Source organism: Giraffa tippelskirchi, chromosome 8, assembly GCF_054371585.1.
Source record: "Giraffa tippelskirchi isolate mGirTip1 chromosome 8, T2T-mGirTip1v1.2.pri, whole genome shotgun sequence".
NCBI classification, from domain to species: domain Eukaryota; kingdom Metazoa; phylum Chordata; class Mammalia; order Artiodactyla; family Giraffidae; genus Giraffa; species Giraffa tippelskirchi.
Genome location: NC_137282.1, coordinates 53,102,110 through 53,115,827, shown reverse-complemented (window position 1 = coordinate 53,115,827; position 13,718 = coordinate 53,102,110). Strand labels below are relative to the sequence as shown.

General features: G+C 37.5%; 1 protein-coding gene across 1 annotated transcript in view; it reads right to left on the bottom strand.

Moving 5' to 3' along the window:
* CTNND2 (catenin delta 2) overlaps positions 1-13,718 on the bottom strand; it is a 1,052,534-nt gene that overhangs the window by 960,480 nt on the left and 78,336 nt on the right. The gene's annotated exons all lie outside the window — the stretch shown is intronic.

Here is a 13,718-nt window from a genome sequence, read left to right as displayed (position 1 = left end):
ACCACCTGTTCAGTTCAGTTCAATTCCATCGCTCAGTTGTGTCCGACTTTTTGTGACCCCAAGGACTGTAGCATGCCAGGCCTCCCTGTCCAACACCAGCTCCCAGAATTTACCAGGCCTCCCTGTCCAACACCAGCACCCAGAATTTACACAAACTCATGTCCATTGAGTCAGTGATGCCATCCAACCATCTCATCAACCATCTCATCTCATCCTCTGTTGTCCCCCTTCTCCTCCAGTGGTCAATCTTTCCCAGCATCACGGTCTTTTCAAATGAGTCAGTTCTTCTCATCAACTGGCCAAAACCACCTGAGGCCACATCAAAAGAACCAGAGAAACTCATCTAGAAGATTGCTGCTGCTGCTGCTAAGTTGCTTCAGTCGTGTCCGACTCTGTGCGAACCCATAGACGGCAGCCCACCAGGCTCCGTCATCCCTGGGATTCTCCAGGCAAGAACACTGGAGTGGGTTGCCATTTCCTTCTCCAGTGCATGAATGGGAAAAGTGCAAGTGAAGTTGCTCAGTCGTGTCTGACTCTTAGTGACCCTATGGACTGCAGCCCACCAGGCTCCTCTGTCCATGGGATTTTCCAGGCAAGAGTACTGGAGTGGGGTGCCATTGCCTTCTCCCATCTAGAAGATTACCTGAGACCAAATTAGAGGAATGCATGCCCTGCAAATACTATAATTTTACCAGTAACACCACCCTTGTACCATTGCTATAAAACTCCTCATGAAATCCTCCTGGGTTGTGACACAGTTTTCACAAACAGGAGCCCACCGTGTCCCCTCTTTGCCTGGTAAAGCAATAAAGCTCTTCTTTTCTACTTCTCCAAAACTCTGTCTCCAAGATTCAATTTGGCACCTGTAAAACAGAAGCTGAGCTTTCAGCATCAGTAACAGTAAACACGTACATGAAAACTGTCATTTGACAAATTATTTCAACTAGTTGACAGCTACTGATTACTTTTACCTGATACAATCCTTATGAGACTCAAATTGAATTACTGGGATTACAGATCAGTTGTTCTTTGAGCTGTATAACAAACATAACCAGGATTAGGATGCCAAGTTTTTAAAATCTAATTCTGTGGAAGTGGTAAGTACACACCTGACAGGAAAGCAGTGGTCGTGGGACTCCCCTGGTGTTCAGTGGCTCAGAGTCGGCGCTCCCAATGCAGGGGGCTCAGGTTCAATCCCTGCTCAAGGAACCAGATTCCAAACACCGCAACTACTAAGAGTTTACACCCCCCAACTACTAAGAGTTCACACCCCAGAAATGAAGATTCCACATGCCACAACTAAGACCTGGTGGAGGCTAATTAATGAATTAATTCTTCTAAAAAAGCTTCAAAAAAAAAAAAAAGAAAACAGTGGGCCTCAGTGACAGATTTGATCAAATCAACTGTGTCACTCAGATAACAAGGCTTGTGCTAGCCATGTGTTAACATAACAGATTGAGGACTGGACCCTTTGCACATTTTAGCTGAAGCCCAAAGCAGGTTCATCCCCATTCCAAAAAGAGTTGATATGTGCTGTCATCTGCCTCCTCCAAGACTTGCGAAGAAGTGGGGAGTCTAGTCATAACTTTGGCAGACTAAAAAGGAAGGCTCTACCCTCATCCCTCATGTCACTGATGGGATATCCAAGATACCCACCGAGATAAAAGAGGGTGCCTGCAAGGAGAGAAGACAGCTTCTCTCTGTGCCCTGCTTAGCAGCTGATCTGCAGATCTCATGAACTCAGCCTAGTAACCAGCTGTGGGCAAGGGCTGTGCATTACTCTGTGAGACCCCCACTTAAAACATATCAGTATGATAGAAATTCAAAAAATATTTAATTAATTCTGTTACATCAAGCTTCATGAGTATGAGATAAAAGAAGGTATATGGAATTTAAAAGCAAAAAAAACCTCTCTATTCTCTCAAGAGAAAAAAAAAAACACCTTACAAAATCTTAAGTAATTTTCTTTCCTGATACTTGACATGCAAAGTTGCCTCTCCATGCTAGCTAATATCTAGTCTTCTTTCCGGGACTATAAATCTTCAGTTCAGTTCAGTCCAGACGCTCAGCCATGTCCGACTCTTTGCGACCCCATGAATCGCAGCACGCCAGGCCTCCCTGTCCATCACCAACTTCCAGAGTCAACCCAAACCCATGTCCATCGAGTCGTTCATGCCATCCAGCCATCTCATCCTCTGTCATCCCCTTCTTCTCCTGCCTCCAATCCTTCCCAGCATTAGGGTCTTTTCCAATGAGTCAACTCTTCACATGAGGTGGCCAAAGTATTGGAGTTTCAGCTTCAGCATTGGTCTTTCCAATGATTATTCAGGACTGATTTCCTTTAGGATGGACTGGTTGGATCTTCTTGCAGTCCAAGGGACTCTCAAGAGTCTTCTCCAACACCACAGTTCAAAAGCATCAATTCTTTGGCGCTCAGCTTTCTTCACCGTCCAACTCTCACATCCATACATAACCACTGGAAAAACCATAGCCTTGACTAGATGGACCTTTGCTGGCAAAGTAATGTCTCTGCTTTTAAATATGCTATCTAGGTTGGTCATAACCTTCCTTCCAAGGAGTGTCTTTTAATTTCATGGTTGCAATCACCATCAGCACTGATTTTGGAGCCCCCAAAAATAAAGTCTGCCACTGTTTGCACTGTTTCCCCATCTATTTCCCATGAAGTGATGGGACCAGATGCCATGATCTTAGTTTTCTGAATGTTGAGCTTTAAGCCAACTTTTTCACTCTCCTCTTTCACTTTCATCAAGAGGCTCTTTAGTTTTTCTTCACTTTCTGCCATAAGGGTGGTGTCATCCGCATATCTGAGGTTATTGATATTTCTCCCGGCAATCTTGATTCCAGCTTGTGTTTCTTCCAGCCCAGCATTTCTCATGATGTACTCTGCATATAAGTTAAATAAGCAGGGTGACAATAAACAGCCTTGACGTACTCCTTTTCCTATTTGGAACCAGTCTGTTGTTCCATGTCCAGCTCTAACTGTTGCTTCCTGACCTGCATACAGGTTTCTCAAGAGACAGGTCAGATGGTCTGGTATTCCCATCTCTTTCAGAATTTTCCACAGTTTATTGTGATCCACACAGTCAAAGGCTTTGGCATAGTCAATAAAGCAGAAATAGATGTTTTTCTGGAACTCTCTTGCTCTTTCGATGATCCAGCGGATGTTGGCAATTTGATCTCTGGTTCCTCTGCCTTTTCTAAAAACAACTTGAACTTCTGGAAGTTCACGATTCACATATTGCTCAAGCCTGGCTTGGAGAATTTTGAGCATTACTTTACTAGCGTGTGAGATGAGTGCAATTGTGTGGTAGTTTCAGCCTTCTTTGGCATTGCCTTTCTTAGGGATTGGAATGAAAACTGATCTTTTCCAGTCCTGTGGCCACTGCTGCGTTTTCCAGATTTGCTGGCATATTGAGTGCAGCACTTTCACAGCATCATCTTTCAGGATTTGAAATAGCTCAACTGAAATTCTATCACCTCCACTAGCTTTGTTTGTAGTGATGCTTTCTAAGGCCCACTTGACTTCAAGTTCCAGGATGTCTAGCTCTAGGTGAGTGATTACACCATCATGATTATCTGAGTCATGAAGATCTCTGATCTTAATAAGGCTCAAATGTAGAATGAGCATGGTCCACCAAACAAGACTGTATGTAGAAATGCATATGCATTCCTTTAATATTTGCCAAATATTACCCATATCACATTAGTTTCTACTCCAAACTTAATCACACAGCCTCCATTGACACATAACTTTACTGTAAATTAATATAATAACAACAGTCCAAGCTCTCAAACTAAGATGTGCTCTAAAAAGTTTTGCAATATTCAAACAAAATTCTCTTGGCTAGTGACTCTACATACAGGATTTAATTTCTTGCAATTTACACAAATTGTCTAATTCAGATTTTTTCTTTCAGTTCAGTTCAGTTCAGTCGCTCAGTCGTGTCTGACTCTTTGCGACCCCATGAATGGCAGCACGCCAGGCCTCTCTGTCCATCACCAACTCCCATCACAATTGCTACTTTAATATTAAGTCTTATGACAATATGGCACTTACTAAGATAGTTGCTCTCTTTCTGTTAATACTAAGCGAGTTAATTCCCCAAGACTTCACACACTGCATGAAGAAGCATTAAAAGGGAGCTCTCTCTCCACACTTGCAGTAAATCCCAGGTTTAGTTCGTTCCCCAGGATAATTGACAGTCGTCTGATAGCCGCAGGATTTTCACAGTAACAGAAATGATCCTCAATGGTAAATTAAACTAGGAGAGGGATTTATAATTCACAAATTTACCATTATATTGATCAAACTACTGATGTCCATGGCATTCTCTGACAATTTCTCTCCCTTATTATAAAAATAAAATCTCAATTTATAATTCAAATGCTTCTTTTAGAGAACTTTGGCCAGCTGTCAAAATACACTGTTTTTTCACACTGCTTTTTTAACACGTATCACATATAAACTTAGGGTGAAAATTCATTTGTCAGAATGCAAATTTATTCAAGCCATTTTATATAAAATTCACCTAAGAAAGAACCACTAAAAAATACTGAGTTATAATTGATGGCATGCAACATTAAGCAATACTTGGCAGGTATCTAAACACATAGTAAATATAGAGTATTTACTGTACACAACTGACTTTTTTAAATTGCAAATTACTTGATTATTTTACTTTGTCTCCATGTAGGATAACAAATTTTAGAAAAATTTGGTTACACCAAAGCTAAGCTTTCTCTTTTTCTATATATGACTCTTCTGTGATGAGAACAATTAAAATTCACTCTCAGCAAATTTCAAAACTGTATTAACTATAGTCTCCATGGTGTATATTAGACTTTCAAATCTTCACCTTATTACTGAGTGTCAGTACCCTTTTTACCAACATCTACTGATTGATTTTCTCCCCCCTCTAATCTCTGAAAACTACCACTCTATCCTCAGTGTCTATGAGTTGAGTTCAGTCTTTTGAGATGCCATACATAAGTCAGATCATGTAGTATTTCTCTTTTTGTATCTAGTTTTCTTCCTTAGCATAATATCCTCTAGGTTCATCCATGTTGTCACAAATGGAAGGATTCCCTTATTTAAGACTGAATAATATTTTTGTGTGTATGTGCATATGTGTGTGTATGAGTCACACTTTCTTTATCCATTCATCTGTTGATGGACACTGAGGTTGTTTCCATATCTTGTCTACTGTGAATAAGCTGCAATGAAGATAGCTCTTTGAGAAGGTATCTCTTTGAGATACTGATTTCATTTTGTATGCCTACGTACCCAGAAATGGCTCTATTGAATCACACAGCAGTGCTGTTTTTAGATTTTTGAGGAAACTTTGAATTGTTTTCTACATCGGCTGGACCAATTCACAATCACTAACAGTGTATAAGGGTTGCTTTTTCTCTACACCCTCACCAACACTTACCATTTTATGATTTTTTGAAAACAGTCATCTTAACAGCTGTGAGGCAATATGTCATCTTGATTTGCATTCTCCTACTAATTAGTGACACTAAGCATCTTTTCACATGTTTGTTGGCCATTTGTAAAGCTTCTATGCGAAAATGTCCATTCAAGTCCTTTGCCCATTTTTTAATCAGGTTATTTCTTGTTGTTGTTATTGTTGTTGCTGCTTTTTTTATATTGGGTTATACGAGTTTCTTATATGTTTTGACTCTTAGTTCCCTATCAGATATATGGTTTGTAAATACTTCCTCCCATTCCAAAAGTTGTTTTTTTTTTTTCATTTTGGTGTTCCCTTTGCTGTGCAGAAACTTTTCAGTTTGATGCTTATTTTTGCTTTTGTTCCCTGCGCTCTTCAAGCCACACGCAAAAAAGTATTGCCAAGACCAATTTCAAGGAGTTTTCTTCCCTGTTTTCTCCTAGAATTTTATGGTTACCGGTCTTAAATTTAAGTCTTTAATCCATTTTGAGTTGCTCTTTGTGGGTGGTGTAAGATAGGGTCCACTTGGATTCTTCTGCACGTGGCTGTCCAGTTTTTCCAACACCTTTTATTGAAGAGACAATCCTTTTCCCATGTGTATTCTTAGTGTCTTTGTCAAAAATTAGTTACTGTATATGCATGGGTCTGTTTCTGGACACTTTACTCTGTCCTATTTATCTGTCTATTTTAATGCCAGTACAATATTGTTTTGATTACTATAACTTTGTAATATACTTTGAAATTAGGTAGTGTGAAGCTTCCATTTTTTTTCTTCTTTCTCAAGATTGCTTTGGCTGTCTTTTGTGGTTTTATAAAAATTTCAGGTTTTTTTTAATGTGTCTGTGAAAAATGTCACTGGCATTTTGATAGGAATTGCGTCAAATCTGTGAATCATATTGGAAAGTATGGACATTTTGACAACACTAAATTTGGACATATAACATCAGTAATTCATCTATGGAAAATTCTCAGTAAGACATGGCTCCTTTTTAGCCCACAATTCAGTAACTAATCAATAATTGATCATTTGAATTCTATTTCTCTTAAGCATCACTTTAAACAAACAATCTTACTAGTAAAAATGTCCCAAAATTATCAAACAACTTCAGTTTACTAAAGAACAGCTAATAGTTGTTCATCAATAGGATTCCTCATTCTCCAAGTAATGATATGCATAGTATTGATAAAGCCCATTTATGTAACAGTGTGTACCAATATTACATTAAGTGCTTTATTTTTATCATCTCATGTTCTACTGTTAAAAACTATCAAACAGATGACAATGTTATCTTCATTTTAAATGAAGAATTGAGTCTCAAAGATATGTAAAAATTGGCAAGAAAAGAATTTGAATGAAATCATGTCTTGACTTCTTCCATTATCGACCCAATAACTGTCTTGGGTCGGTATTTCTAACACCGTGTTTTGAAAGGTTGCCATACATTAAGGTAAAATTTGAATTCAGAAAAAAAGTTTTGGTTGAGAAGAAATTTTGGTGACATGGTAAACAAAATATGAAGTATACAAGTTTTAAATTCTCCAAAGCAACTTAATATTAGGATAAAGAATTTCAGTTAGTCAAACAAAAGATTCAAACAATACCTGGTTTGTGTAACAAGTGCTTATTTCAGTGTGGAAAGTGGTAGGAAGCCTCTAAGGTAGATCCCAGTGATTCCCGCATCTATTATTAATGGCTTTGTGTATCTCCCTCCCCATGAATAACTTCCCTCTAACCAATAACGGGCAATGTTGATGGGATGCCATTTCCATGATTAGGCTAAAATTGTGGCTTCGTATTGCTAGTAGACTCTTTTTACTGCTTCTTTGCTTGCATTCTGTGCTGCCACTGTGGAGACACCAATATGGCAAAGAACTGAAGAGGTCTCTGGTCAAAAGCCAATGAGGATATGAAGACCTCACTCTGACAACATGTGGGGAATTCAAGGCTACTAACAACTCTGAGGGAGCATGGAAGTGGATCTTGCCCCTGTCAAATCTTCAGATGAGCCCACAGATCCTGACCCAGGCCTTGTGAGAGACCATGAAACAGAGGACCCATCTAAAACCATTCGTTATCCACAGAAGCCATACAATGATGAAGGTACACTGCCTTAAGCTGTTATGTTTACAGATTTTATTACAAAACAATAGACAATGATACACTCAATCATGCGCTTTTAAAATGATCCAACTATTCTAACCATTGACTATATTTCATTCTAATATCCTTGAATCCATATTCTGAGCATAATTTTAGTACTTGTGTCAACAGTTTAAACATATATTGAACTAAATTAACAGGAATTATGTTCAGAAGTAAAACAATGATTAAAATGAGAAGAATTAAAGAGCTATACATGGTGAAGCTTTCAAACTTTGACACTTACTGCCCTCTAAAAAAAGAAGATGAAAAGATCAAATTAAGGAAAACCACTAATAATGTCTGCAAATTTCCCCAATTACTGTGTTGTTGAGTTTGGGCTGGATTGCACTGAGAGGATTATTATAGTCTATGATAAATACTATTGACTCAATTTGGTTCTCAAATATTTTCAAAGAAAATATCTCATTAATTTTAGCTTGATGCTAAAAGCCTTACAGTCACAGTTATAGAAACACACTAGCAGCCTACCAAATATTAATCACTGAGGATGTTTTCATATTTGAGGGTAATGATGATGAAGGTATAAATATGAGTCATTATCAAACCATTGAATATTTAGCTGTTATGTAGCTCATTTTCATTAACTAAATAGATGTTATACGTTTTCTTTACATGATAGAAAAAGTTTTTTAAGGTAGAACAATGTTCTCATATTAGTGATTAACAGGGGGAAGGTATTAGTCATGATGATATGTAAAAGATTTCTAGGCTATTAAGTACCACTTTAGTGTCATATTATACAGTTTTACTTTAAATCTGCATTTGAAATTATGAATGACATCCAGGGAAATGTTTACATAAGAAGTATAATACACCATGTGAGACACTTTTAATCACTAAGCTCCAAAGGTATACTTCTATGCTCTGCCACTAGCATCTTAGCACAGATCTTCCTTTTTGTATAGAGCAAAGACTCTGATGCTGGAAATATTGAGGGCAGGGGGAGAAGGGGACAACAGAGGATGAGATGGTTGGATGGCATCACTGACTCAATGCACATGAGTCTGAGCAAGCTCCAAGAGATGGTGAAAAGACAGGGAAGCCTGGCGTGCTGCAGTCCATGGTATCGCAAAGAGTTGGACACAACTGAGCGACTAAACAACAACAATACATATGAGCATAAAGTTAAACAATTTAAGAATAAAAATAGCTTTTTCCTCTCTTAAGCACTTTGCACAAAAGCATCAATAGCAAATTAATAAAGCATTATTGATAATTTAAATAAATTTGGAAATCTTCAAAAAAGAAGTAGCTATGAAGCATTTCTGTAACTACCTGTATACTCCACCAAAAAACAAGCTAAATGTACAGAATTCTCTATTCAACATATTTACAGAAGCATTAATGAGTTTTTGTTTGTATTGGTTACTTGTTTTGTTAATTGATAAATTGTGACTGTTATCTCTGAGTACAAGTGGGACTGAATGCATTTCAATAATTCTTAAAATGATAGAAATTTTCAAAAGATTGATTATGCTGACAGGAAAGTACATGAATGATATTTAAAGCTCCTGTATTAGAGAAATGAAATAGGTCAGATTAGCTTGGTGGAGGGTTTGGAGTAGGTAAGGAAGTGAACAGAGACATGAATCTTCAAGCAAGAGATTACACATTTCTTATATACACGCAAACATGGATACTATGGTGATAACTGCAGTTTCATTGTAGGTTTTACATCTTTCAAAATATATGTAATATCACAATTTTATATATGTATGTGAGTACATATGCACATATATTTGGAATTTTAAAAAGCTTATTTCTAAATTCTGATAAAATAATTTGGATTCAAAAATATCAGACAGATTGCTCTTGTCAACAGGTCCCTCAGAATCCACCCAGACTTGAAGAGAAGTGAGTTATACATAAGCACTGTTTCTGTAAATGAGATGTCACTTCATAAATGTCCATTGTACACAGTAAAAAATTCAACCAACAGATTAAAAAACATAAAAATTCAACCAGCAGACAAAACACATAAAAAACCTCATCACCAAACCTTTCTCACACAGGAAACAGAGCATTAAAGATGGATCAGCAAGTGTTTTCACTCTAGGCTGATGGAGCTAGTAGTGGTGGGATTAGTTAAAGCAAAAAAGGTCCTTTTCCTGAGGAGGTGACACAGTAGCCCTCCATCCTAACTCTGCGAGAAGCAGAGAACAAAACGCACTTGACCAAAGCCAACCTCAAAAAACCTCTCTGCAAACTAAGAAGAGAAGGGACAAAACTCAACCTGACAAGGAGCTGGGGAAAAAACTAACAGCTAAAATCACTCAATGACAAAAGAGTTAATGATTTCTCCTAAGAATGAACATACAGTAAGGATGTATATTCTCACTACTTCTATTTAACATTGTACTAGAGAAAACAGTAAAACAGAAAGAAAGAAAATAAAAGATACATCATTTGGAAAGACAGAAATGACACAGACATTATTCACAGACAGCATAATTGGTTATGCACTGATTCCCATGGAATCTACATCAAGATTACTAGAACAAACAAAGTTGCCTTAGCAAGACTGCAGGACACAGATCAATATGGAAACATTTATTTTTTATGTATATGCTTCCTGTGAACAATTGGAAATTGAAATAAAACAATTATAGTATGAAAATATACACAATATGTAGAGATAAATATGATAAAAGATTTATGCTGTGAAAATTATACGAAAATTAAAGGAAAGGTAGTTTTCTCATGGAAAACACCTTATTATTAAGATGTCTCCAAATTAACATTTAAATTCAATGAAATCCTAATCAAAATTCCAGCAGTAATTTTATAGAAACTGACAGGATGATATTAAACTCTGTCTTTCGAGACAGAAGGACCAAGAACAATTTTTCGAAATTTTAAAAGAAGAACAAAGTTGGAAGACTTACCTTACCTTATTCGAGACCTAACATGAAACTGGAATGATCATGGAAATATCTTTTTAGCATAAGAATAGACCTATAAAGCCAAGGAAAAGAAGATTTCATATGGATCAACTGCTTTTTTGACGAATGTACCAACATAATTCACTGTCGATAAGAAAGTCTTCTCAACAATGATGCTATAGCTGGACATATTTTTGGACATATATACATAAAAGGAATTTGACACCACAGGCAAAAAATTAGCTTAAAATGATCACAGACCTAATGTAAAACTTGATGTGTAAAAATTCTCAAAGAAAGCATGAAAATCTTTAATAAATAATCGAGTTAAGTAAAGATTTCACACATATGATACAAAATGTATGAGTCATCAAAGGGAAAAATTACAAAATAGAATTTCATTAAGATCTAAAACTTCTGCTCTTCGAGATAAACTTGACCCTTGAACAATGTAGGGGTTAATTCACATAGAATTTATAACTGGTTTTCGTTTCTATGGTTCCTCCATACCCACAGGTCTGCATCCCTGGATTGGAGCATCCATGGACTCTGGTACTGGAGTGTTCACCAGACACATAATACAGAGAACAGAAAGGACATTTAACGTGGTCAACATCTGTAGCTATTAAGGAAATGCAAAGTAAAGCCACAGTGAAGTCCCACTCCCCACTTACTAAAATGGATAAAAGAGAAATATATTGAAACAACCAAGTGCTGACAAGGATGTGGAGAAACTGGAACCCACACACTGGTGATGGGAATAGAAAAGTTTAACAGGAATTTGGGGAGAGTTTAATGGCTTTTAAAAAATTAAAACACACACTTAAAAAATGTGACCCAGCGACTCCACTTCTAAGCATGCGCTTGTGAAATGAAAACATATGTCTGATATCTGTAAGCAAATGGTTATGACAAATTTATTTATAACAATTAATAACTGGAAACCATGTAAAAGTCCATTAACTGGTGAATGGATAAGGAAATTGTGATATGTCCATACAGAATGCCATGTACTGGTTTGTTATTGCATCATTAATGCAAGATACAATCTAGTGCAACTCAACCTCAGTACACTCAGTGAAGAAGTGAGACTCCAAAGGCTAAATACTGTAGGAATCTCATATAGGACATCTGAAAATGGCAGATTATAGGGACAGACATCAGATATGGTTGCAGGAGATGACATGGAGAGGGGATGACTACAATGGGGCAAGACAGAGTTTTACAGAAGGAGAAAAGAGTTTCACATCTCACTTTGAGTGGTGATTAAAAGACTGCACGCATTTGTCAAAACTCACAGGATTTAAGCCTAGAAAATTGACTTTCATTGTATGGATATTATACACCAAATCCTCAATCTATCCTGAGACATACTTACATCTTTAAAAATATGAGCCACATGATAGAGCTCCAAAAGACTAATGCCATGACAAATCCAACACATATGGGCAGGGCGGTGAGCCTGGAGGAGGGAAGGGGGCACTGTGTTCTTAGAGTATCTAGGCAGTAGCTTGAGGTAAAACTCAAAGAAAAAGAGGCCTTTGGGAAATCAAATGAAAGCACACACCCAATAACAAAGAGCGAACACTCTTAATCCTTGCACCATCACAATGCTTGCAAAAATATTAAGATGCTCCTCAGTAAACCCATGCATTTGAAATAAATGTTTTACAACACAAATTGTGATCTCTTCCCCTGCTTCTCTCCCTCTCCACCCATGCTTACTTTCATCTGCAACACCTGCAGTCGCTAGTATCCACAGATACTATGCCCTTTAATTCTGCTTCCCCAGACAGCACGAGAAGCCAAAGCAAGAACCTGTGCAGTGTGGATGTTGGTGCATAAGATAAAAGTGATCTGAAAGCACTCGGTTAAGCCGCAATACACGAACACCTGTATCCGGCAGGGTCTTGGTGCGGATGCCATGCCAGTGTTCTTTTACTACATCACGTAGTAATAAAATTTGACTCCCATACAGGAGAAACCAGAAATACAAACAAGCAGCAAAGCTTCCAAATCTCCTAATATCACAGGTCTCTCAACTTGTCCCCTTTCAAGGTGAGACCCCCTGTTAACATGCACAGAACTATGGAACTTTTTAAACAAATGAATGAGGAAAGGAAGAGAACAGAAGTGTACTGAGTGTCTACTCTGAACAAGGCTTTCCTCTCACCCTACCCCATGTGCTCCAATGAAGCTATACTACTGAAGGAATCTACTCAATGTACAGTATGCACTAAACATAATTAATTGCCATTTAATAATGGTAATCGGGCCTTCCCTGGTGACTCAGATGGGTAAAGAATCTGCCTGCAAAGCAGGAGACCCAGGTTCAATCCCCGGGTCAGGAAGATCCCCTGAAGAAGGGAATGGCAACCCATTCCAATACTCTTGCCTGGAGAATTTCAAGGACAGAGGAGCCTGGAGGGCTACAGTCCATGGGGTCGCAAAGAGTCAGACATGACTGAGTGACTAACACTTTCACTTTCAATAATGGTAGTTGATAATAATACAAAGACACCACCACGATTGGAAGGTAAATTAATATACCTGTTTAAAACAATTCATTTCCAACCAATCATTCTGACAGAGGACCTAACAGGGGCTCATTTAAATTAAATTAAGGTAATCTAATATTTAGAATAGAAATCGGTGATGAATAGCTTGTGTATTTGAAGTCAAAACCAGCTGCTAGAATTTCTGCAGCACTTTCTATATGTATTGTCCTCCTTGATGAGTGTATAATGTTTATATGATTATCATGTAACATAGAGCATTTCATGCCAGAGAGTCATTCTTAGAAAATGGCATACCAACCAAACCTATTCATGGAGCACATGATCATGTTAGAAGTGTTATGTTTCTTTAGATGACAGTGGTTGTAAAATTTTTAAGTTTGGAAAGTATACATTATTTTCATCAACTGTAATTCAGCTATAAATACAAATGTGTGTGTGTGTGTGTGTGTGTGTGTGTGTTTGTGTAAGACCAAAGAGAAGTTTGGACGTTACTGTGGTCTTCCCCCTAAGCATCCTTATCCTGTCTATGGAATATTTCTTATGGCATTTTTTTAACATAACTATCTTCTTCCTTACTTTTAGGTTTCATATGTTTTGAATTTTATTTTCAAATTAACAGACAGGAAGATTACCTTTTTATGTACAGTTCTATGAATTTTAATAAATGGGTAAATGTGCATAA